The sequence below is a fragment of the Poeciliopsis prolifica genome, unplaced genomic scaffold (assembly GCF_027474105.1).
Source record: "Poeciliopsis prolifica strain line A6 unplaced genomic scaffold, Auburn_PproV2 SCAFFOLD087, whole genome shotgun sequence".
NCBI lineage: Eukaryota > Metazoa > Chordata > Actinopteri > Cyprinodontiformes > Poeciliidae > Poeciliopsis > Poeciliopsis prolifica.
In genome coordinates this window covers 175,314-202,056 of record NW_026562462.1, presented here as the reverse complement: position 1 = coordinate 202,056, position 26,743 = coordinate 175,314, and the positions used below count along the sequence as shown (strand labels likewise).

At 36.1% G+C, this 26,743-nt stretch overlaps 1 protein-coding gene across 1 annotated transcript in view; it reads right to left on the bottom strand.

Annotated features, from left to right (window-relative positions):
- LOC129353315 (glutamate receptor ionotropic, kainate 5-like) overlaps window positions 1-25,408 on the bottom strand; it is a 177,649-nt gene extending 152,241 nt beyond the window's left edge. Inside the window, exon 1 of the mRNA XM_055022595.1 lies at window positions 24,264-25,408. The gene's annotated coding sequence lies outside the window, so the exon portion shown is untranslated. The remainder of the gene's footprint in view (window positions 1-24,263) is intronic.
- Window positions 25,409-26,743: the final 1,335 nt, after the last annotated feature.

Below are 26,743 nucleotides of genomic sequence, written 5' to 3'. Positions count from 1 at the left end.
GAAAAAAAAATCCTGAAAATATTATTCTTTCACATTCTCCAGTATGCTCAAGTCCACCTCTCCTGGTAAATCTGTGACCCCCCACTGACATGACTGATGTTTTCCACATTATGTCACCTCTAATTGGCCATTACAGCAACTGGTTCCCAAGGTCCAAATACAGTTTAGGCTGAACTTTTAGCCTTACTGATTAGTTAACATTAACCTTGTCACAGGAATTGGAACATGGACCTTTTTCTTTTTCCGTCAGGTTTCTGTGTAATATTGACTTAACATGGGAAGCATGTGATGGAGCGTAAACCTTTCTGTTTGAGCACTGCCGCAAAACCTCTGCAGAATTAGAAAAGGTGAGACAAATGTGGTGAATCCAAATTAGATTTATGTTCACAAGTACTGCAGAGCAGATCATTATTATTTTGACTTCTTGTTACAATAATAGCTTTATTTAAATTTCACTCCCACAGTAGAGTAGGAATACTTTCCAATATAAATCACAGTGATCCAATCAAAGGTCAGCAGCTTCATGTAAAGGCGTAAATGTATGAGCACGAGCATTAAGATGCAGTTGCTTATCATTGTCATCTTCGTAATAAGATCTTTGGCAAAGTTCTGCTAGATTTCAGAGTCTGACGGTTAACAACATCTATTTATTTTGCACTATACTGTCAGTTGTGTTTCTCTAAGTAAAGCATCAGTGGCATCAGTAAGTGGACTTGCAGCCTTACATTTATTTTAATAAAGGTTATGACTTGCATAGGATGCGAGTCAAAAGATTAAATTACTCAGGATGTATTACGTTAGTGTTACAGCCCCTGGCCTCTTAGGGCTGTGCAGGTTTTCTGTGCTATACAGGTTCATCAGGAGATGACATGTCATCTCCTGATTGGCCGCCTGGAAGCCGCAGGAGCTACACCCCCACTGGATCAGCAGAGAACTGCAAGCCAATCAGATGTTAATGAGACTCACCTGTTCCTATAAAAGGCTCCTGAAACATTCCTTCAGTGGGACAGCTTGTAAGAGGAGGTTTTGCTCTGCTGTTCCCCACCTTTGTTTGTAATTGCTTTTGGCAATTGTGGAAACATTTTGTGGTTTGCTCTGCTAAAGCAGTTTGCCTTGTTTGGGTTGTCTTCACAAGCTAGAAGCTAGTGTTTGGGAGGCTTGCTGCTCCCTTTGTGTGTGTTTATTTTTATTTTCCCTTTTATTTGAGTTACTTTAGACTGACTTGTCTGGGCATCTTGTAATTTACTTTACACTTAACCATTCTTAAAGTTGTCAGCCCTTTTCCTTCGTTTTAATTGGGTTAAGTTGTATTGTATCTTGTTTTTGTGAAAACTTTGTTTTTTTTGTAATAAATCACTTTTTTTATTATCCCTTATTTTCTCTGGACATTTTTATGTTACCGCCCTGAACCCTAGACCTTAGGGGTGTAAAGGTTAGGTTCAAACAGGGCACTTATCCATCCACTCATCAGCTCTGGAATATGGAATTAGGCATCAATTTACAGAAAAAGTTTTAAAAAGTAAGAATACATAAATTCAAAATAAAAATGATAAATCACAAATACATGAACACATTTTTACACAATAAAAGAATTATGCAAGAAAAGATTTGATGCTTCAAAATAAATGTCTGCAAATAATTGCCTTTATTAAAGGCAGTTCATTGGGTTTATGTTAAAATAAATACATTATTTTCAGTTTCTTAAAAAAAAAAACTGTTCAAGTGAAAGTGTTCAAACAGATGTGAAGAGGTTACAGCCTTAATTAAATTGCTTCTTGTGTTTGCTCGGTACCCAAACTGCTGTTTGCTGCCTGTTTATTTTCATGTCAATAACACTGAGGGGACTGAACACAAACAGCAACAACCTGTCTCTGAATACACTCTATTAACTTGGAGCAGAGCTGTGACTCAGAGCGGCTGATTTGCAATTTACCAGTTGCTGGGGGCCAGCGGTGGCTACATTCATTAACACCAACACTAACACATGCTGCAGCAAAACACACAAAATAGGCTTCTCCGGCAGCCTAGCAACAATGCACCTGATTGGGATAATTACACGCCATTATATTTTGTGTTAAGACTACAAGTTCTGAATTAATGAACTGAAGTGTTTTCTTTTGCCTTTGAAAATTAACCATCAAAAACTTTGGAGAAACAGACAAAACGTCTTAGCAACCTCTTCTGGCAGGATCTTAGACATGCCAGGGGATTTTACAAAAAGACACTTTCGACCAGCAGGGAAAGAAAGATAAGTTAAATTATGGAATAAAGGTGCAAACCATGTTCTTGATTTCCTTGTAGTCCTCTTAAAACTTTGTTTCCTTCCACTTCCCACTCTGACGTCAGACTGTAAGCCACTCTTGTTTTGCAGCAAGAATATCCATCAAACATCCAGTTTGAACAACAAGATACAAAAGAAGCAAAGTAATTTTACTAAACTATAATTCAGTATGTGTGAGTTTCTTGAATTGACTGCACAGCGAGCTACTCAACTCCTGAAAAGGTTACTTGAAAAGCTCTGCTGATGTACAACTTGATGCGAGATTTGAAAATAGTTTTTTAAATAATCCGTATCTGAGAGTTAATTTATTGGAACCTTTTTAAATCAAGTGTCATCACAGCACCTGCACCCTCTCAACCAAAAAAGCCTCCTTGTGAGTTTAGGTGAATTTAAAGCCTGCCAGAGCTTAATGAGCCATATTGGAAACTTGGCTAAAAAACAAATCCAGCTGTGTTGAAACTACGGATATCTAAAGCAAAGCAGCTTAGATGTGTTGATTAAAAAAAGGAACAGAAAATTAACTTGTCTTTTACAGTACAGGGTATTCTGGTCCTATTAGATTTCTGAAGTTAACCACATAATCATAAAAGTATTTAACTATGAATCTTGCTAGCCTTTGCCTGATGGCTTGGTATTAGCCAGGCTTTGACATCAAGTTTTCTTACCAGACCAAGCTCTCTGGAACAAAGTAGATTTCATGTGGTTTAAATGTTTGTAATGTAAAATATTTAAAACAATTAGCGCACTCAAGATAAAAAAAATAAAACTAATTCTGTATAATGCTGGATCTCACTATTTGAATTTGATGTAAAACATAGATTTCCAAAGGAAGTTGTAAGGATTTCTGTTTGCCTACAATACTGAAATGACTTTCAGAATAATTCTCATATCGGTTATATTGCTGTTAAAAATTACTGGAACCCTTGCATTGCAGTAGCAAAACCTAAACGTTTTAGTTTTAATAAATTTATGCAGCAGTGCAAAATCCCACATATGTACTTTATATTTTAAAGAACTATTGGTACATCACTCTTTTTTTATTTTTGTTGCATTTATTGAATGTTGTCAATTTCAATTTTTAAACTGTTTCATAAAGTAAAAATGTTCATTTGATGCAGATATGTCTCTTAGCCACTCATCAAAGTGGAGTTGGCAAGAGTATTCACTATATGAGGTCTCTGCAGAAAAGTGTCTGCAACTCAGATTATTGTGGTCTTGTTGCCTGAGCATGGGGACAGGCTCAGTAATAGTCCCACTCAGAGTGGGATCACTAAATACAAAGCAGATAAAGAATATTAGGGGCCAGAAAATTAGCAAAAGGACAAAACAACAACAAGCAAATCTAATTTTGAAGAAATTTATTGATTCACCATTCTGGACACTTCATCTCTTAGGGACAACAAAGACACAACATAATATTTGGCTAAAATATATACCTTTTCCTTTTCATTTGGTTTTCTTCTCCTCTGTTGGTCAGAGTATAAAACAGAGCATTTGTTCCCCCTGAAAGCCTGGTCAGAACTGAATATCTCTGAGTGGAGAGGGCTTGTTCTCCTGAGCTGAAAATAGTACAAATATGAGTGTGTACTTATCCGCAAGGTCCAAGAGGCTCACGTACATGGACCAGAGAGGTATGTAAGCCCTTATAGTAGATACATACTGATTCTCACAAGTCAGGAAAAGACTAGAAAAAAGGTGCAAGCCTAAATCTGTCCATATCTTGACTCAGAGCTTTTCAAACTTAAAAGTTTAGATAAACAAGGCTGTGGGAGAATTCAAGTTATCTAACCATGATAAGAAGGAAAAAGGTAAAAGAAACGTCCATAGATTACTGTGCTAGAACAAAACAATGTCCTACTGCAGTAAACAACATATATTAAAAGTTATTTTTTTTTTTTGCACAGCTAATATGTCAAAGCTGCAGTATATCTTTTACTACAGTAAGAAAATAACATTAAAAGCCATCTGCTGGATAAATAAATATCTTCTTGTTTTCTCATGCTCATTGTGATGCTTTTGGAGGAGAGGATAATGTGATGGAGGAAGCAGTCTGCAAGAGCTGCACACAAAGCCATCGGCTTTTTAGACAATGTTTACCAAGTGGACCGAATTGTTTAAAATAATGTAATCAATATACTGTAGTTTGTTTTCATTTTAGCTGAAGATTGAAATCCAATAATATGTAAGACAATAACGTTTTAAATACAATCAAGACAAATAGGATCCAAGTGATTTTAAAGTGAACATTTGCAACTAAATGAGTACATGTTGCCAGTAAGTTGTCAACATGCTCAAAAAAATACAGGATTTATGAAAACTAGAAATTCTTTACTTTAAAGGGCTTCATTTTTATTTATTTCTTGCACGTTTTGTTTCATCTCATGCAGAAGCAACAGTAGAAATCATGAACATGTCAAATGAAACCACACCTACATGCTCCTGCTGAGCAACGGCAGGGACGTCCTTGCTGCACGATTGACAAATTACAAAGAGACTAAGATCTTAAATAATGTTTCGGTGAGGAGCAGCAGTTTTCAGCTTCCAACTGCTCTCATATAGGTTAACATTAAGAAAAACAGAAAGAGGTGTGCTGGACACTGTTTCTTGTCGTTCTCCTGGAAACCACTGATAGTACTAATGTAGTAATGGAGCCTAATGTCATAAGCAATCAATATGTATTAAAATGTCTCTATGAATGTGAGGGAAATGTAATACATGTCTAATGTGCTGAAACAAATTGGCATATCATTTTCATTTCCTAATGATGTTATTACATTAAGAAGCAATTCATTAGTCTAAATAAGCTTTTTATGATTTTTTTAAACCAATCTTTGTGGACAGGTTTTTTCTATTATATTATTCATGATGAGGCCAAGCATAATACATTTTGTTAATATTATGTTTGTGCAATGTAATGTACAATTATATTTAAAAAACAAACAATAAAAAAAACAACTTCTCATAGCATTCTGAAGAAATTGTCCTCACTAGACACAGAAAATATAAAAATGGGCTATGAACAAACAGCACATTAAAATGTTCTATTCATCATTTCAAGTAACCAATCAACTGAGTATGAGCCTCAAAAGACCCATTTACTATCCTGGAGTATTTCAAAAAGTGTTAAAATAATAGTGAGAAAATACTTCAGCTTTAAACTTTGAGGAACAATTGTTGCTAATATTCCTTTCATGCACATTGCATTTCGGCAGCGTGAGGTTTCCAGAACCTCCACGGCCATTCAAACATCCCTGATTAGCAGCAAATATTGAAAACCTCCATTACTAAAATAAATTGTAATCCTACTCCTTCCTTAGTCTTATTAGTTGTTCCTGCTCTTTCACTGGCCATACTGCAATAGTGCTACAAACACTATAGCTGCTCCATCAGAATGCATCTTTCTAGACTTAGACCATTAGGTTGATCTTAAAACCAGTATGTTTATCAACATATCTGCAGCATTCAAGGATGTTTAATCAAGCTTCAGTGGATGATTGAATCCCAAATTCTATATGACAAAAATCCACACAAAGGAATACAAACCCATGTCCAATCACTTATACCAAAGAAAACGTTCAGCTGCTTAGGCCTCACACACATCTAACATTCATATTTCTATGTGCCTGGATGACAACTTGTGGAATTATGACCGTTTGTAGTTGTACAATTGGCAGCTAATCCGTCCAGATTCAGTGGTGAAACAAACCTGCAATGCCCCACTGAACATCAAAAAGGAGATTACTAAATTACATTTTTTGTTTTCCTTGTTTAATTTTTAAGCAGTCTTAATCCCAAGATTTGTTTGGTTGTTTGTATTTTGTTTTTTAGCTATTAATATGTGTACTGTACACTTGTCTGCCTTTGGACCTGGGCTTCCTCAAAATATAGATTTTATCTTAAGGGACTTCCTGGCAATATAATGGTTAAATAAAACAACAAACTAGCAGGTGTATAATGTTTGTGTGGTTGTGCCAAAATGTGTTTGTTTTTCACGTTTAAATATGTTAAATTATCATTAGAGCAAATGCAGAAAGTTTTCCTCTGGGAAAACTTTCATTTTCCCATAGGAAAATGAAAGTTAAATCTCAATAACATAAAGCAACTGTGTCAAAATCACCTAAGCATTAAATCTTGTGATTAAAGTATTAATAGTATTTTGGAAAAAGAAGAGATGTTTTAAAAAGCGCTGATTTGGCGCCATATGTTGTGGATAATTATCTTGTTGACAAAACCAATGCCAAGTATTTTTAGTTAATTTTTGGAGTTCAACAAATTTTCATTTTAAATGTCCTGATGCCATAAATTTTAGCAAAGCTTCCAGGAGCTTTGGAAGAGAAGAGGGCCCACACATTATCTGCATTATTTTAAAAATATTGAGCCACTGTTTCATACCAAACATTAACTGGAGTGTTTGCTCCTCAGTTCAAACCTATTCGCGGCTGACCAAATCACATGGTTCAGGTTGAATTTCACAAATATGGTGTTTCTATCTTTGTGACGGTAGGGCACAGGTGACTTCTTTTTGGCCTCAGTCAAAAACAACTAGTTAGCTGACATGTAGATCATGTTTAGTTATCTGCTTAGACTCAGTACCCACAAAATTATTACCCCAATGTTACAAAAAAATACTCAACATAGCTTTTTTTTACCTAATCTTCCTACTTATTGAGAGTCAGAAGCTGAATTATTTTAACACAAATCACAAACAATGGTGCTGAAATAAAATATAAATGTAATGTTTGAGATTCAGAAATTAGCCCAACACACTAACCCATGTGTGACATTTTTATGGTTTTTCTACTGTGAATAGCTGTAGAAAAAGCTACTGGGACTACTGGGGTTTTGCAGCAGACCTTAACACTTGGTGTGTCACTAAAATTCATAACTAGAAAGTATGCTGTGTTAGTGCTATATTTAAGACCAAAGAACAAAATTTATGACTCTTCATGTCACGCCAACAATGTACACTTTCAGAAAAATTCTAAAGAGGCCCTGAGGAGCGAAATAAAGAACGTAGTTGTGTACATGTGCTCTACTAAAACTCTGTGCCCTGCTCATTAGCCAACTGTGCCCTAGAAAATACCCAAATCCCAGAGGAAAGTGAAAACACCACCTGGTGTTTGTTTTTGTGATGCAACGCTGGAGAGATAGCTGACCCTGTCCAAGTGATTCCTCTTTGTTTCGCTGCTGTTTTGCTATAACTGTGGGTTGCATATTTTAACCTCAAGCAGAGCTGAGTAATTGTCATACAGTTGGGAGCAGAGACATAATGGTTCCCGAGGTCTGATCTGTAGCCTCAACATCTATGGATATTCAGCTATATTCAAATAATTTCAGCCCATTTTTCTAGTTACAACTCACTGTTCCACAAGAAACTGTATCTGAAGCATTAAAAAATAGCTTTCATAGGTTTATATTGTACTGTTCTACTGTGAGAAGAAAGAGAAAAAAGATTTTTTTTATTTAACACATAAGAATCTGAAAAGGTGTATTTGGCCTTCGTACCCTTAAAAGAAAATCAAGAACAATCAACAACCTTCCGAATTTGCCTAATTTATGAACAGATTCAAACTGTGTGAAAAGTCAAACACAGCTGTTATCTGAAGGACCCAGATGGGTTTTGGAGTAGATTAATGAGCAACGAGCTTCATGAAGAACATGGCACAGAGATCGGGAATAAAGTTAGGGGTTAGTGTGAAGCAGATTTAGGTGATAAAATTATAATTTACACAGACTAGAATTTATTCCATCAACTAAATGCAAAGAATATAATCCAATTTTGATCAGGTTGCATTTAATCCCCCTTGATATTTCAAACAAATTTCAATTTAATGGTATAAAAGTTTATTAGTTACTGTCATTCCAAAGTGGGATTTATTTAAATTTGCTTGCAAAGCATTTGTAAGATCATTTTAGTCAACTATATTAATACTGATTAGCTGCACTCCACAAACTTTTAAGTATAATGGCGTAAAAAAAGCAATTCTTGACAGAAAGCCAAAAGTTCTATTTGCAGTTTGCTAAAAGCCATTTGGGGGACACATAAAACATGGCTGACCCAATCTGGCCTTTTTGTCTTAAATCAAAATGCTGTGCATGGTTGAAAACTAACAAACATTAGTGGTGGCAGCACAACAGTTTTCTTTGGTAGTCACAGAGAAGGAGGTGTCAGTGTGGGAGCTCAATACTGGGCAATCCTGGTAAGAAACGTGTAGAGGCTGGAAAACAGTTGAGACATAATAGAACTACTTTGCAAAGGGCAAAAAATAAAATAGTATCGGTGCAAAGCTAAAAGGTTGTGCAGTTTGTTTGTTTTTTTTATGTGACAGCATCATTTTCTCTTTGCTTGCAAGATTAAATCATCATAAAATATACTTATATTTGGGTTTGTAATCTGAAAGAAAAAAAATTAAGAAGTTGTTTTAGCAACACACTGAAACTTACTGTCCAAACATACAGCAGAACTGGTTTTCTGTGTATCAAACTTAAGATTGCCTGAAATGTTAACAAGAACATTGCTGGATTAGTTTTACTTTTGCACCACATTACAAACATATACAGTAAGAAGATGAAAATATTGATGTTTTACTGCAAGCATGAGGACTGACTTTCAAACACGTTTTTGGTGGTCCTCCAAACATAACTCATAACACTTTTCAATCGTTTAAAGTCAGAAGCTGGCTCATTAAATTCTGTAATGTTCATACCTGAGTTGAGTAAGGTCAGATAAAGATTTCTTTCTACCAGATCAACACTGTAATCTGGGCAACTTTCCATATATTGAGCTGTCGTTCTTTCAGCTTACATTTTGAAATCTCTTCTTCTCCATCTTCCTTCACACCTGAGGCAAACTTAAGACGCAGGATCAATAAGATCAGGGCCACTGGGAGTTACCAGCGATTTCATGGTAAGGTTACGGCAGGCATATTTTGTGAAGGAATGCCTCTCCAATACATATAGCATGCATAGGCTGTTGCCTATAGGTTGATAATGCTGATGCACTAATGTTCATAGCAGGCAGTGGCAGAGTTTGATAGATGCTGCTATCATAGAGTGGTGATGGTGTATCTGTAGAAATAGATATGACATACAGAGAAAATACCCCAGAACAGATAAATCAAACAGGCAAACATCTTCCACCAGTCAGAGAGTTGTTCATTAATGTTTCTGCCAGTCGAAGTGAAAAATGTATTGAGTTGAGTTATTATTCATTCCAGAAAGATCACTTCATTGTTTTCAGTAACTGATTCATTGCACATCCTGCACCATGGTATCTCAATGAGCCGGTCCAACACAGAATTGTAGTGTCCAGGAGCTGATGCCATTTTACTGGAATAAATGTGCAGAAGATGGAAAATACAAAAGTGGAATTAAAAGAACTATGGTCCTCTGGGACTTTCAGAGCTATGCTCACAAAGAGGTAAACGCTAACAAGCAGAACAACATGGAAACTCAACAAACTACAGTAAAAGCCAATAAGGATAAAGAGGAAAGCTGAAGTGATAGAAATCTGTTATTTCCTTATAAAAGAAAATGACTGATAAAGCTGGAAGTAGAGAAAAGTGAAGCATGAAACATTTTCTGAAATGCTCTTTATGCGAGTTATTTGATGACAGCCATAACGTTACTGCTAGCATCTTCACATTTTATAGATTTTTTTATAGCTAGTCATATAGTGGAGAAAAAGACAGAAGGAAATCTTTAATCACAAATGTCATAGGTGTTCATTAAAAACTATTATTTAAAGTTTGTATTACATTTTTATATATTCTTTGTATTGATGTCTCACATTGAATCCAAGTTAAGTTAAACACAAATTTTAACAAAGCTGCTTGAGACCTTAACAGAAGGTAGCTTCTGCAGATTACAGAAACAACTTTGCAGAAGTATAACCAAATTAGTGAACCACTATTCACACCATCTATGATGATTTCTTTTATCTTTATTCCAGATAATAATACCATTTTACCACAGTTTTATTTGATCCTTGTTAAAAGAGACTATGGCATTTATAAGCTGACGTCTTCACTTTTTTTCATTTTACTGCATTCTATATTTAGAATATCAGGATCTTTTCTGACACAAAACCTTCAGGCAGACGCATGGCTCGTAAAATGCCCCCCATTCATCAACAAGCACAGAGGGATTTACAGCACCTTCCTGCAGTTCTACTTCTTCAGCCCGACTGAACCGATCACTCAACATACATCTTCCTCCAACACTTGTCAACAAATGGTGTGTGATTAAGATTGCACAGTTCATTGGATGTATAAACTTCAGCTCTCTACAGGACATCTGCCGTAGGCGCATGGAAATAAAAAATAAACTGTGCAAAACAAACTGGCCTAGTTACACTTCAATCATCTGGCAGAGACGAGGAGAGACGAGACAAAAAAAAAAACTACATTTTAAAAAGCCGTCCGATTGTGAATTTTCATCAAACCTATTTACTGATTTGAATATTTATCTGCAAGATAAGCAATACCTATTGTTTGCATGTGAAAGAAAACAAGGTCAAAAGGTTAGAGAGTGGAGAGGTATGTATCTACAGTAATAGTATGTTTATTGTTTGGTCTGGGGATATGTTTTTGGATATTCATAGTGATATGGATGGCTTTTGGTGACAGATGATGGTGGATGGTTTGCTTTGTGTGGTGGATGTGTTGTTGTCTTTTTAGGAGTTTGGGTACAAGGTTCTGTTTTTGACATATTAGAAATTCCAATAAATCATTTGTTATCTGTGATATTACTTCTCTCTCAGTAATTCACAACCATCACCTCACATTCTCTGTATTTAGCATCTGTACTGTGGAAACTGTTCTCCTCAGTTTTATGTTTAATGCAATATATATTAAACATTTATTTCATTTGAAATGCTGTGTCTGTGGAGCAAAGTAGAAATGTTTCAATGCATTTATGACAACAAACTCTGACCTCTTGATTACAGTCAAATCAGATTTTCAGGAGTCTCAATGAATAATTCAACCATGCTTCCACTATAGACACAATTCCTTGTAAGCAAAAAAAATGACCTTTTTTAAGGTTGACTATAAATCAACATCTGCTCTGAATTGGATCTTTTTTTCTGTGTTTTGGCACAGAAGATGACCCTTTGTAATTATCAACGCAGGAGCAATAAATGTAAGGTAATAACTTAATAATAATTTAAATCTTTCCAGGTTGACCTCCATCACTCAGCACAGCAAAAAAGTTTGCTTTTTTAAAATCTTATTATTCACTCTGTCAAGAACCAATCAAAAGCTTTCTGAAGGCTTATAATGTAACCTTGGGATTCACACCCAGACACAATTAAACAGAAACTGAATAAATGTGGAAGAGGAGAACATCAACACAAGTGTTAGGACAAAACACCACCATCCATGGACAAGCCGCAAATGTAACCCTGAAATGGGTAACGGAAATCAATATGTTGCATATTATTTGATGCAATTTTAATGAATCAGTGTAAAATTGGATGAGTATATGCAATATACACAGAATATAGACAAGGAATTAATGAGGAAGAGGTGGATGGACAACTGTGCATGAGCTAATGTTGAGGCGTTCTCGTTATCACATTAATCTTTAGTCTGCGTCTGCAGATTCTCCATCAGATCAGAAGTCAGGACTCCGGCCGCTTCAAATCAGAAATAGTACTTCCAGTCAGAAGAAGCGTATTGGTGAAATTAAGAGTATTTTCAGTCTGCCTGTTTCAGCCAATACTATCAAGAGCTTCAGCAAATATTTGATTTACTTATAATGAGCTTATGCACCCAATGACTGACTGCACACCTCTCTGTGATTCCCACATAGGGTCAGCTAACCTAATTAGTAGAATGATGTTACAGAAAATAGTTTATAGTATTCAAAGTCACCTTTCCTTGGATCAAATGTAGCTCCAAAGACAGAATTAAAAGCACGTTCACAAGTACTATTTGGCAAGAAAATTATTTTCCAACTACAAAGATTAATGCAATTCAAGTATTTTCAAACAGAATATAAAGAAATGTTATTACGTAGGTTACTAACAGAACGTCTTTGCTGAATAGTAACCTAGATAAACAGTAGTAATGATGTAATGAGCGCTTCCTGATGATTAATACCCTCTAAGTAGCAGTTTGATCCTTCTTGTCTTGTTTATCTCAGCTGTTACAGCAGCTCAGCTTCTGCAATGAATATTACTAGGGAAACATGAGGGCAATTTCTTAACAAGAGCACTTTTTGGTTGACTTTTTCAGAGTCTGTAATCCAACACAGCAGAAGTTAATCCTTCCTTACGTCCTTTGATTTAAATCTGTTGTTTCTTCTGATTTCACAGCGAGAACTCTCATCAAAACTACAATTCTGTCTGCTAAAGCCATCCACTTCCATTCTCAGGCATTAACAGTAAATTGGGGTGATTTTCCTTCATTGCAGCAGGGCAGGATATCAATATGGCTTCCTCAATTATCAATGCAATGCAGCACACAGCCCAGACAGAGTCGGTGGGGCTCGACTCCCTTCAGACCTCCATCTACCAAGTTCTCTCCACCGGCAGTATGAGCAGGAACGAAAGTAGAAAATATGATGGAGGATCCATAATCGTTATCTTTCTCCACCATTCCTTACTACAGGTAATACGTCCCCCGAGACAGAGGCTCTTTAGGGCCGCAACTGATTGCAGAGTCTAATCGAGTCAAGATGGATGTGGCTAACTTTGAAAGCAGAGACATTCCAATTCAAAGTGTCTCCGTCATTGTGAGTTTAATAGCTTATGGGTAACATTTAGCCACGACAACACAAATGTCCGCATTTCAAGCAGATTGGGTTTAAATATTTTACTTGTGGAGTTTTGACTGTTTAAAAGACAAAGTGCAAAAATGTCTGCAGCGGTTAGCGAAATAAGATGAGATACCTTCAGGAGAACATTTGAAAATATCAAAGAATTCAAGAAAACACTAAATCAAGAAGTTTTAATTTTTATCTAAGCTAATTTAAACATTTAAAGTAATTTATACTGAAATATGTTAAGTGTAAATGTGTTCATCAAAAAGTTAAGCCAATGGAAATACTGTTCCCTTTCAAATTGTGACCAGTTAGTAAGGAAAATGCATTTGAGGGCGGAGGAGGACAGGTACAAATGAGGATTGTCATCATTGATAACCTTGCGATCATCTGGTTCTGCAAAATGAAGCCATCATAAGTTGGGCATGTGGTCAAAGGACGTCCACTTTTATGTTTTTTTGTGGCCATTTCAGTTTTGCTTTATCTCAGACACTTGCTGATGACACTGAGCAGCCACTAAGCTCTGCGGCCACTTCCATCTCGCAGTGGTCTCGTGATTTTAAAATGTGAACAGCAGGATGATAGGGAATGTTTGATAACCAATTCTGATTGAACCAGAAAATTGATTGGCCAAATCATGGATTAATCACCTGTAGTAATTTTTTTCCACAAAGTTTCTTATTACCAATATTCAAGTTGTGTAAAAGTACTGAACCACTGAAGAACTGGACATCTGCGTTTAAAAGTTTAGAGATCACATCAACCTCATGTACAAATCTTGTGCATTTTAGGAGAATCTGAATGTCCCTAACTTTTTGTGAGTCCTGCATGTAGCTGCATAAGTTTTGCATTTTCAGTAAAAAGCAGAATATTTGCTAAATAATTTAATATGGTCTTCACTCATCTACACAGCTTTTACTGGAACTCATATTATCATTTAGCTCCTTACGATTACTTCAAATCAGAATTCTCAAACAAAAGTAATACTCACATTCCCTATAGCTCTGCAGATACGCTCAGAAATATTTGCTCATCCACAGAAAAAATAGGCCTATGCAGACTTCCAATGGCTGAAGAAAACCTTATTGATTCCATGTACCCACGCAGGAACATTACTTCCGATGCCTTTAGTGTTATCACACAAAGAAATGAAAGACTGAATGCAGTGAGTACAGTGCCTGACCAAACACCCACAATAATGCACCTCGACACACATTTACCGAAGGGAGCAGAGGCAGATTTAGGAAGAGAAGATCCATTTGGATGAAAGAGGCATAATGAAGGACATATTAAAGTTGGACAGAAGGGGAAACAGAGAAGGCAAATCAAATATTGTGCTAATGGAGGACAAATGGATGAATTATCTACTTTTTTTACTCGGAGTCAAATGGTTTAAGATTGTATCTCCACATTTGACAAGTCTCCTCACTTTTAATTAAAACTGATTTTCTCTTAAACTGAGAATTGTGCCTGCAATTTAAATTAAATATAAAGCCACATTGTTGGGTTAAAAAGAAAAGTTTAGGTTTTTGTCTGTAAGTGTGAAAAACTGAAAACTTTTTGGCCACACTGATGGCATTTAAATGAGCACCAAGTACAAATTAATTGGATAAGTTGAAGTCATGACAATACAGTATTAGTAAAGTAACTTTCACAAGAACAGCTGGTAAAAATCACAGATATTTTTATAAGAAGAACACATATTAGTGTAACTGTGAATAAAGTGTAGACTAAAAAAAAAAGCTTAATTTTCAACATAATAGAGATAGAATGTGTATGTTAGGATAACCTGTGCATATCCTACTTCTATTATAAAAGCATACATGTAAAACTATTGTGGGAACATGTTTCAAAAGTTCCAGAAGACATTGGTTCTACTTTAGACATCTTCTTTAAAAAAAATCAACTTTATTTTCCTGAAGAAACCATTAATTTGCTTTAAGCCTTAGTATGCTGACAAAATCTAAACTCTGCAGCTGGAGTTTAGATGCATTATGATTTGAGCTCAGAAAACTGTTTTTGATTAAAGCGTTTTTAGCTCATTACTGTTTTCATCAAGCAGAAGATAATTGTTCTTTGATATTCAACAGCAAAGAAGAAACAAGACTTTATTTATCTGCACTATTAATTAATTTGAATAAATGTAACTGCTTCATTTAAGCTTGTGCCCATTCATGCACTGGTGTGATACCAGTGCATGAATGTCTTAAAGATGTCTTAAAGAAAACTTTAAGACATTTTTCTTTCTTTAACAGCATTTATGCATTAAATGCATTTATGACGATTGTTAGACAAGGTGATGGTCTTCTCAGTTTACCTTGTTTTAAAACAAGCATCGTAACACTGCTCCAATTTGAGAAATTCCTAATGCACTTTACGTTTACAATCACCAGTAGCCACATTCTGAACAATGTTCAACTAAAAATCTTTGAATATAAGTGTTTTAAATCAATCTTATGTTTCATTTGTTATATTGTTAACTGAGTAAAGGCAGAGCTGGAGCCATAAATATTTGTGGTATTAGAAAAACACTTTCAGTGGCTGTTCAACTAATACATCTATGAATAAAGAACACAAAAAAGAAAAAAAAAACATTCAAAGGCTTCCATGAAATTGTAACACAGAAAGGAAACAATTGATTGTGAGACGAAGACGAATCATTCAGAAAATATTAATTGAAACAGAAAATATAAATTCTCAAAAGTCCTGTCAAATTTCAAGCCACAACCAAATCAAAATTACTGAAACAACTTTATATAAGAAGCACACCCACCTGCTAAAGACAAAAGTTTACTCAATTTAGAAAAGCCAGAAAATAAAAAAGGCAGAAAAAAGTTTGTTAATTATTTGGGAAAAAATTAAAAATAGAATGGAACATATAAATGTCAAGCTTAAAATCCATGAACTGCCACCATGTTATGGAGGCCACAAAAATCTGTATTCACTGAGACAGACTATCACCAACAATTGAAATTTTACAGAAATGAACACAAACCAGGAGCTTCCTGAGATGCTGAAAATCAGACTGGTGCAGAGGGCACTTGACTTTGACTCTGATCTAAAACATAATTCATAACATGGTCAGATTATGACAGTCAAGATGAGCAAAATCAAAGCAATGAAAGAGTGCTCTAAAGAAATGTTCTCATCAGTTGGCACACACCAGCAGTCTCCCCATTCACCTCAGGAAGGAATACTGTCCGACAGGTAGCGATCCTGAGCAACACTGTGAGAGAGACATGTCATTCAGAAAAAACACCACCCGTCTTTGTCGTGTCTGGTGATGCTAATGGTTAATACTGCTGCTCCTGGCACCATGTTATTTTCTCTCCCTCTATGCCTCTCAGCACAAATGAAAGAGACGGACTGGATTTTGCCAGCATGGCCTAAACAATGTTTGGTATTTTAAGCTTTCACACAGCAACTTTAGCAAATAAAAATAAAGCTACTACCCAGTTCTCTAAGAGGCATGCCAACAAAAGTCCTCCTCACATAAATAAGATCAGGTAAACGTGGAGTTTGCTAATTCTACTATTTAATGGGATACTCAAAACCTTCCACTTGTTGCCTTTGTTGTTCTCTCCAAATCAATTTTGTTGCATCTTTCTTCAAAGTGGCACATTTAATGTTTTCTATACACTTCAGAACTTATTTTGTCGCTGCTATTGTTTGCTGTATCATCATTAAAGATTGAAGTTTCCTGTCCAAAATGAAAAAGTAATGTAAACCCAATCCTTGTATAAGCAAGAGTAATCTGCAGTTCCACTCTTCTGTACTTTCTATGCTTTCATCCATATCATTTAATCCTGCTTTCCGGATATTACTGCTGTTACTAATAATTGTTTCAGGGATTCTCTCAAATTATCTTAAAACGTTTCCATCTTTAACTTCTGAGGTCTAACTTGGCGAATGTGCCTGTAAATTAATAGCGCATTTGTAACTCAGTAACCCAGGACATTTTAAATGACGTTATTGGCTAATATTCGTTCAATGAGTCTCATTGATGTTTTTACTGTCCACTTCACTTCGTTCTACAATTGCTTGTTTTTTAGCCATAGAAAAACATCTGCTTCTGTGATCTCAGCTGACTATAAAGGGGGATTTTCTGTGTCCCCTCAACTCAAGAAATTATACTCCCTCTTCAGATTATCTTCTGATAATCCCTTTAAAATAAGGGGATGTAATTTTTTTTTCTCATGCTAAGCAAATGTGTTATTAATGTTAAACGTCAGTGCTTTAAATGTTCTTCATTTTAAAATAAATTATAAACTTAATTAAAGCTGCAAGCAGCCGCCCTCGCAGCCAAGCGCCGCTCCGGCCTATTTGCCACCGCGGGGTTTTAGCAACCGCCGCCTGACGCCAGCCACCACAGAAGCTCTCACGCAGTTTTCAGCACCTCCGTCCGCACCGCGGAAGCTGTTGCTCAGTTTCCATCAACGCTGCCCACGTTCTAACACAGAAGTTCAACGCTGCCCACTTTCTAACGCAGAAGTTGTTGCGCAGTTCCTGCGCCCGTCCACCAGGCGGTACGCATCGATGCGTTCGGCGGCGCTCCTTGACGATGCAAAAAAATGTGGTGCAGATTCATTGGTTCTTGCTCACGAGCGTGGTTCGGATTTGCAGCTCCAAAACCCAAGCAAAATGTTGAGCGCAGTCCGGTTCTGTGGCTCCAAAAACCAGGCAAGATGTTCAGTAAAAGTTACCAGCACCAGCTGTCGCCGGCCGACTGCTATTATGTAGCAGCTCCAGGAAAGTTTAGTCCATCACAACCAATCAAATTGCTTAAATTTGATTTTACACTTGACTGACCAGGGACGAGGGGAATTGATGCATTTACTTGCGGTAGTAAATAAGAAAGTTATTGACAAAACGCTACATTTACTGCGTGTTTTAAGCCAACAAAAATTATCTCAGACATTTCTATCCTTTTAGAAATGTCACGGCAACCTCTCACAAAGTTTTCACGCCAATCCGCCCGTTGATTTGTTTGTCATTGGTGGAGTGACACTGACACCTGCTGGCGAAATACTGATATTGTTCTTCATCCTCTTTATCCGCTGTTTCATTGGTGGAGTAATACTGACCCCAAGTGGCGAATTATTGAAATGGTTTCTAAACAGTTACTGCTGATCGATAATTTCTAACTAAAATCAATTAATGTTTGTACTCTAACCACAAAAGAAAATTATATAAAAAGGAAAACTTATAATTATAATTAATGTATAATTACTTATTGCAATTAATCCTGTAATGACAATAATGCTATTCTATATTCTATTCTATTATGTTAACCTGTATAACAAAACCTATATTTAATGGGCTGCTGTTTTCTAGGGGGCGCTAGAGAGAAATTAGGCTACGCCTTACAAATATTGTTATGGATTTCTGTCGGGGAGTGGATGAGGATCCATCCTTGTGAGTTTAGAGCAGCTGGGCCCGAAAATGTGGAATTTTGAGCAAAACATATGGCAATGGCGTTACAGGTCACTTCGCCATGCCGACTGGCGAAATACTAGTATAGTTATTCATCATATGCTTCGGCAGCCACACCCATTGCAGAAGCTTTCATGCCGTTTCTGCACCTACCACCAGGCAATATGCTTCGATGCGTTTCGCAGTGCTTCCCAACAATACATCAAAAATTTCATGCAGATCTGCCGATGTATCCAGGAGATATAGCTGATGGATTAATCTTGGTGGTGCTTTGTATTAAAACACATCCAAAGCCGTCTTAACTTCTTCAAAGAGTTTATTTGTACAATAACAAAAAAACAATAACATTAACTTCAAACATGAATGAAATATTTCCATTGTGCTTATTTCACTGAAATACACTTCTTAACTGTGTGGAACAAATTATATTTTTCTCAGTAGCAAGTCCTGTCAATTTCAAAATAAAATAGAATGAAATTTATATTCGAAGAATCCTTTCAGTGTCCTTTATAGAGAAAAAAGAAAGGTAAAGAAGCTTGGTAGAAAAAAGAAAAAAACAAAAAATTCATATAGGGCTCTATATTTGTGTCTCTAATGCATTCGAAAAAGACGAATGAAAGAGGTTGAATCTTACTAGTATTTTAACCCAGAATGACGATGGCAGGGTCATATCGGCCACAATATTGCAGTAGCAGGTAAACATCATATGTCAGGCATAAAGAGTCAGGTGATATGCAGAAGGTAGGCAGAGACGAGCACATCTCAGTTCTGCAGCAGCTCTGAAATTCAGATGCCCGGGAATGTTGCCGTAAATTAATCTCGTACTTTCATCTTAAATGTACACTACCCATAAAGTAAAAAACAAATACAGAAAAGCAAATAACACAGAATAAGCAAATACATCTTTGTTACGTATGTGATGCTTTATCTGGTGACTTATGCAGATATTAGCTTAATTGTGTTTTCAAGAGCACTCCCAGGTGAAGCAATCAAAATCTGCAGATGTATTTTGTTTTGTTTCTTTTATTTCAGGTCAATGTATAAGAAGTGGTGTGTAATATACATTGTAGTACTTTTGGAATATATATAATTGCTGAATTATGAAGAGTCACCTCCAAAGTGGTAAAATACTTCTTTTTAAAGGTAAGAATTTTTGATTTCCAATCATATATAATTATTGATTAGAAAGTATCAATGTTTCTTTTTTTTGTCAGTAATTTTTAATTTATATGTTTTATAGTTGCGTAAAAATATAACGGTTATAATCATAAGGGTAAAAGCTTAAATGGGCGTTATCAATAAAAGAACTTCTGTCGTCCATCACCACATTTATCCAGTTAAATTTGTGAAGAAGGGTGGGCATTTCTGTTAGTACCGCCCATTTCAGCTTTTTTCTTACTAAGCTACTCAATTGCTTCTTGGACATTTTGTTTTTGTCTACCAGAGTTAAAGAAGTAGGTATTTTTTATGCTATTTGTTGATTGATAAGCTAAGGTTTTTAATTGTGTTTTCTCTTTATAAAGTTGTTATTAACTATATATTTTGTGCTTTCTAGAACATGGCAAATTCTCCTCACAAGCTCCCTCAATTGAGCGACCCTGAGCTCAAAGGCGTGCAAAAGGCGGCCCAGCTTGCTTGTGTAAGTATATTAGTTGGTAACTAATTTTAAAAAGTATTTTGCTTGGAAGTTCCTCTCTGAGGTTGCATAGTTTTAAGTAGTTCAAATTATGGTACAGAATGAAGAAAGTACGCAATGTGGCAGGGAGAGCGAGCGTAAGACCAGGAACGAAGCGGTGGGGTCATGAAAGCTATAAATCATGCTGGTATCCAGAAAGCTAAGTGCGAGGAGAAACACAACCTAAGTGTGTAGTGGATTTGTGTAGGTACTATAAATGTTGCGTTTTAATTTTCAGAGACGTTTGTTTTCGTTAGCGTTACACGATTTGAACTGTATAGCGTTCGATGCTTCGAGCGCCTCCGACACTCCACATATTTTAATGTAAACCTGACAACATCGGCGTGTTCTGTGCATAGGCTACTTTTTGAACTTCAGGCGTCATGCGTTTGATATAACACAGCTTTAAATGTTTTATGTAAGACTGTTTTCATTTGAAGTGAAGCAGTTGCATTCTTTGTGATATTCATTAAAGACACAATTCCAACATTTTGTTTAAGACATTCAAAAGTGCACAATTTCTGCTTTGCTAACATTCAACAATAAAGGGAACATAAATATTGATATCTAATAAATTATTTAAGTTTTGGTAGATTGTGATTAAAAAGAGAAGACCTATCAATTGATAAAGCAATATTAAAAATACATTGTTGTAGAGTGATAAATAATATTTAACTTTCTATTTTTTCATAATTTTATTTAATTAATATTTTGTTCAAGATGTTCAAGTTGTATAGTTTGTTTTGGTGAAGACTTCTTATTCATAGAATTGTTTTTAGTGATTAAATAGAAAATACTATTTTTAATTGTGTATTTTAATGAGGGTAGCTGTTCATGTAATATGCATTTCTTTCTTGGTGTTATTCATGGAATACATATTTTTCACCACATCGTGGTATTATGGTTTTTGTGTTCTTGTTTGATTTAAATGGACTACAATGTTGCTTGACAGCCAGGGTTCTCAATAACGCATTACAAAGTAACGCATTACCAACGTGGAACCACATTTTTCAGTAACGAGTAATGTAACGCATTGGTATTTCAAATCCAGTAATCAGATTACAGTTACTTTTCAAAATCACTTTGCGTTACTATCTTTTGTTATTTAATAGGCCTCTCATGATAACAGATTTTGCTGGGCGATTAATTCTCTAAAAAAATTATTGCGATAAACGATAATATTGTTTGAAGACCTTTTTACATTGATTTAATGGAAATTACGTAATAATACCTGCGATTTCCTTCCAAAGAGATGCATTTTACTTTCAAAAGAACACTTAACACTGGGACTGATACACAAAATAAATAAAACAACCAAAACCAAAAATAAAATAGATTCTCAGTCTCCATTAACAATAAATCTACTTGAATAAAACCTAAACATCATAAGGCCAAAGTGGAAATAAATACTGCATTCAACCAAAAGAGAGCAGATTATGAATTCTGTATAGTATATTGCCCTTCAGTAATCATTAGATTTAAATAGAGAAGAATCCGACTGCCTGATGCAATAGTTCAAACTACAGGATTTTTTACCCCTAATGACAATCTTAGAACGTCATTCATTCTGAGATTTTCACTTGTGTTGTGTATTATGGTAGATCGTTGTCGCTGCTCTGATCTAAATCAAGGATTTATCCAGACTGGGAGCTTTACGCAGCCTGTTTAATATGACTGGTAGCCAATCTTAAAGTGCGGATTCTCCTCCTGCTTTCTGAGAGGAAACAAGGAGGGAATCCTGAACAGCTGACACGGTGCAACCCGAAGTCCAGCAGACATCGGAGATGATATGTGGAAACATGAATGTTTATTCAACATTTCGTGCAAAGAAAATATAAATAACTAGGGGAAGAGTTGGAGCGAAATTTCTACCAGAAAACCCGGTAACTTTTCAACTGTTCTTCGTTAACGTGACATAAATACTTTCTAATGATTTTCATTCAGTCAAGACTGACACTAGCCACATGCATTGCAGGTAGATTGTAGTAAGGAATTGATTAATGCCTGGTTTCAAAACTAGTGAACTGGACTTATTATTTTGTGTCCATTGTAGGACACAACACGGTTTCGATCGAACCGTTATACTGAGGATTTCTGTCGGCTAATGTGTCTCTCGGGTTTGATAATGGGACACAATCCGCGACATAAGATCGTGCAGCGCGCGTTGGGCATTACACTAAGGAAATAAGGAAGGGAGGGTCAGTGGAGAGCACCGGAGTTGAGCCTTTTTTCATTCAGTGTCATCAACAGTAAGAGAAAAAGGCAGGAAGAAACAATAAAGCCGATAATTGAAATAAGGTTGATAGTTTTAATGTATTGTGGGATTAATTGATTTATCGTGACAGGCCTATTATTTAATTGTTTTCCCTCTATGTCTCTTGTTGAGTGACCGACAATATGTGACAATATCGGCGACAGTCAGTTTTCACATATTTAATATGTTACTATCTTCTTAAAGGGTTTATTTTTTTTTCTTTCCCAAGTTTTAAGTTATCTTTAGATGTTTTGTTTGTTTTAAACTTTTGCTTACAAACTAAGCATGTGTGGCATTAAGCATTTACAGTGATTAAGTAGTTTTCATATTAGATTTTTAATAGGTTTTATTATTTGGAGCTGTTCAGTTAAGTATTAGTTTTCATTTTAAAATATTTTTAATAATTAATCTTTTTTTTTTCTTACAGTACCATTGCAGAGATACATCTGTATCTCGGGAAGCCCTGGAACGCAGTGTACATGAGGCCTTCCAGGGAAGTCTGGAGACAATTGAAAAACGAGGAAGACAGCTCAGGGCAGCCGAACAGAAGTTAAAATATATCCAAAAGCAACTGGAGGATGAAAAAATGAAGCAAAATGATCTTCAAAAGGAATTGGAGATTTGCAAAGAACAACTGGCTGCTGCTCTGCAGCGCATAGAAGACCTAGAAGGCTGTGCTGTCTTTTATACTGATGGTAGGCATATTCATAGTACATCATGTTCATTTTAGCTTTTATTTGTCTTTTATATTGTAATCTTAATTAACATATGATACAATGGTATATCATGAGGTGTTTGTAGTGTTTACAGAAAGTATTTTTTGGTTGTTGGATCTTTATTATTTTGGTTCTTCTTAGAAATACATTGTGAATAAAAGGAAAGATCAACTTTTGATTAAAAAAAAGTAAAAAAAATAAAAATAAAATAAAGAGTTTTAGACATTCCAATAATAACATTTTGATTGACTGGTTGTTGGTCATGAGCCTGTCCCCAGATCCTGACAAAAGACATTCTTCCATTAGGCCAGGTAAGAAACGTTGCTTGGGAAGAACCAGTTGATCTGTACCCAAACTGGAGCTTGTGGTGGTGAAGACACAAAAAAACTGCTGCTAAACAAGAACCAGTTTAGCACTGGAGTTGGTTTGATGAAAAAGCCCCTATTGTGTTAGGTAAGCTCTCACTATGGAGCTAAGGCAAAAATAGACAAGAAAAAAAAAATTACAAGAAAAAACAAGCATAGCAACAAACTAAAAAAAACAGAGTATTTATGTCCTGTTTGATTACAACTGCCTTTCCAATGTCTATTCATACTGAAACTAATAAACTCTCAATCTGCTTGCTTTTTTCTCCCAACATTGTAAAACTAAGCAGTCTACATTGCTTGTGTGTTTGTAGGATTTCCAAGTGGTCAAATTTATATATGCAGACTTCCAAACACAACATTTTTGTGACCTTATTTGTTTTTATGGATGATGCTAAACAAGCTGTCTATAGCTCTGCATTTGTCTCACTGGTCATTTACCAAGGCTAACTGTTTGTCCTTCTGTTGAAAATGTACAATCACGTTGTCTACAGTTTCTGGACTGAGAGGTTTTTATATGAAGGGAAATTCAATTTGGTATGTAGTTTGAGATAGACAGGTCAAAAACAGCAACATTAGAAAAATGATTAAAAGGAAAAATTTAAATCACAGATGAACAGTATCTGCAGTATCAAACAACATTAAGACTCAGTAAGCAAACAGCACTAAAAATTAAAAAATTAAGACAACCAATGGTAGACAGTTATGGTGAAGAAGAAGAAGTCATTGAATGAAGCAGGATTAAAATAATAGAATGACCGTCTTTAGTACTCACAGAATTATGATGACAACACTGGGAGCCGATATCAAAGGATTCCCTCGGATAACTGGGGCCACTTTAATCTTGGTGAGGTCCAGGATGGAGCGTATGATCCAGGAGGGGAGCAGGGAAACGGGCTCCAAAGGAGACAAGGAAATTTAAAAAAGAGGAAGTGCAGTTTTGGGGACACTGGGCAGGAGCCTCGGGGTGTCTGAGATTGAGGAAGGAAATAAAGTCTGCTCTGTCCTCCACGGATTCAGTACCTTGCTGCTTCTTTTCCCTTCTATGCCTATCAGTTCCTCTCTTGCTTTTATCTCAAGCTCAATATGGAGATAGAGGAAGCTGCAGGGAAACTTCCAGAAAGGACAAGTCCAAGCTGGGATGATAAATCTTGAGGGAGGGATGGAAAATAGGTTTAAAGAGATAAAGGAGATAGAATACAGTCATTGTATGTCTCCGAAGGAAAACACAAAGTGTTTTTTCTCCCTCTTTTCCTGTTTTCTCTTGAAGAACCTCCACCACTTAAAACTCTTGTTTGGAGATGAGACACTCACAGGGGCAGAAACAAACTCAATTAGAGATGGACGGAGATAATGGTGTGTATCGGTGGCACCTGCTCAGCCTCCTCTTTCTCTGTCTGACTGCTTTTCCACCTGACTGCCAAGATTAAGGCATATAATCAAATTCTCCTAATTGGCCCTGATTGTGGCAGCCAGCCAGGAGTTTCTCCTCTCTCTCTGTGGTGCTATGCTTGACACAGCACAAAGAATGGCAATGAGTCCTTTGCCTGTCAGTCAAGACTCTGGGCTCCTGCAGTCAATCTTTCCCACTGACTCACAACTAGTTATTATCTTAGCGTGTTGGCACCTTAATCTGGCCATATCCTCCACTGCCCTCTGATCCTCCCTTTTATCAAATAGGTTGACCAGCGGGATCTCTTTCACCCTCTCCGTTCTCTTGGTCGCCTTTTACTCTCTTTGTATTTACATCTAATCACTTCAGCTCTTTTTGTGTCTAATGCACAACTAGATCAGTTGTAATTAATTGGTTTCAGGTGTCTCTAGCAGCGGTGAAAAGGGAAAGAGCTGAAGAAGGTGGCAGGGAGGAATTCACGCCTCTGTCGCCATTAATTAAAAAGATAATTACTCAGAAAACAAAGATTAAAGATGTAAATAGGAAGTGCACAGGCTGATAATAACCAGTGGCACTCTTCTCAGCTGATTGACTCAGTGTTGTGCATCAGCTTGTTAAAAATAGCTGAGTGTTTGGAAGAAAAGTTTCTGGGAGGTTTCCTCAAGTTGTTGTGACTACATGATAGGATGAAAAGCATGTCACCTTCTGTGACTCAGCACCGCGGGGAGGCTCGTTGGAAAAAGTGTCCAATATTTTTGTTTTTTTTTCAATTACATTTCACCCACTATGTCAAGGCTTAGGGTTGGTGTCAGTTCAGGTTTTTTCCACTTCACGAAATCAGAATCCGGAAAAAAAAAAAAGGGAATTCATAGAGGAGTAAGATTTTCAAACCCCAGCAATCTTCTTTTTTTTCCACTTTTCCCTTCTCTTTCTGATGTCCTCAAAGAAGCAGCTTGAGACTATTGAGTCTTTGAACAGATAGAGTCAACATGGATCTGCCAAAGATGATGTGTGGGTTGGCTGAATGGCAGCAGGCATTAACTGTGGCTGGAAGCCGATGCAGTGGAGTCCGCCCAAGGATTCAGGCTTCTGGGTAACTATGTATAAGACGCAGTGGCATCTGCAATGACAACAAAGAAGCAAAACCTTGAGGTTAACATTATGGTTCATTTTAAATTAAAATTCCATCTTTTTTTGACCAGGGTAAAAATATACTCCTTCATTCAAATGAGTTCAGGGTTTTTTTGTTTGTTTCGTTTCCTCATGGGAAAACACCCGGTGTTCAGAAATAAGTTTTTCACAAGATCAATTCTTAGACAATTGTGGGCACCTCTGAGGTGTTAAGAACAAAATGCAAATCATCTATAACATTTTAAAAGATTGAAGATTACGGAAAGCCTGACTATTCCTATTTGCACCATTTCATCAGATTGACCAGAACCTCACCATCCATTCCAATGTTTTCTTCTCTTCAGCAGAAGCTACAGATTTTTTTGGTCATGGGAGCAGGTTCATTTTATGTTAAGTAAACCATTTCAACATTGCTGTGGTTGCGTGTTTTAGATCTTTATCTTGCTAAAATTAGTTAGTTTTTTTTTCATTTTCAGTTTTCTGGCAGAGGCCACCAGATATTTATTAAAATGTTTGACTACTTCTGAGAGCTTATTATGCAATTCTCTTCTAAAAAACAGACCATAGATCTATAATTCTAACATTCATTTGTTTACTGAGAAGGATGCTGCCATTAGATGATTTAATAATTTAATCAGAAATTATCTTAAATTGAACATCTCAATTTAGGATTTAGGAAAATTGGCAAGTTTACTTTGTAAAAATGCAAAAAACAATACTCTTCAAGGTTT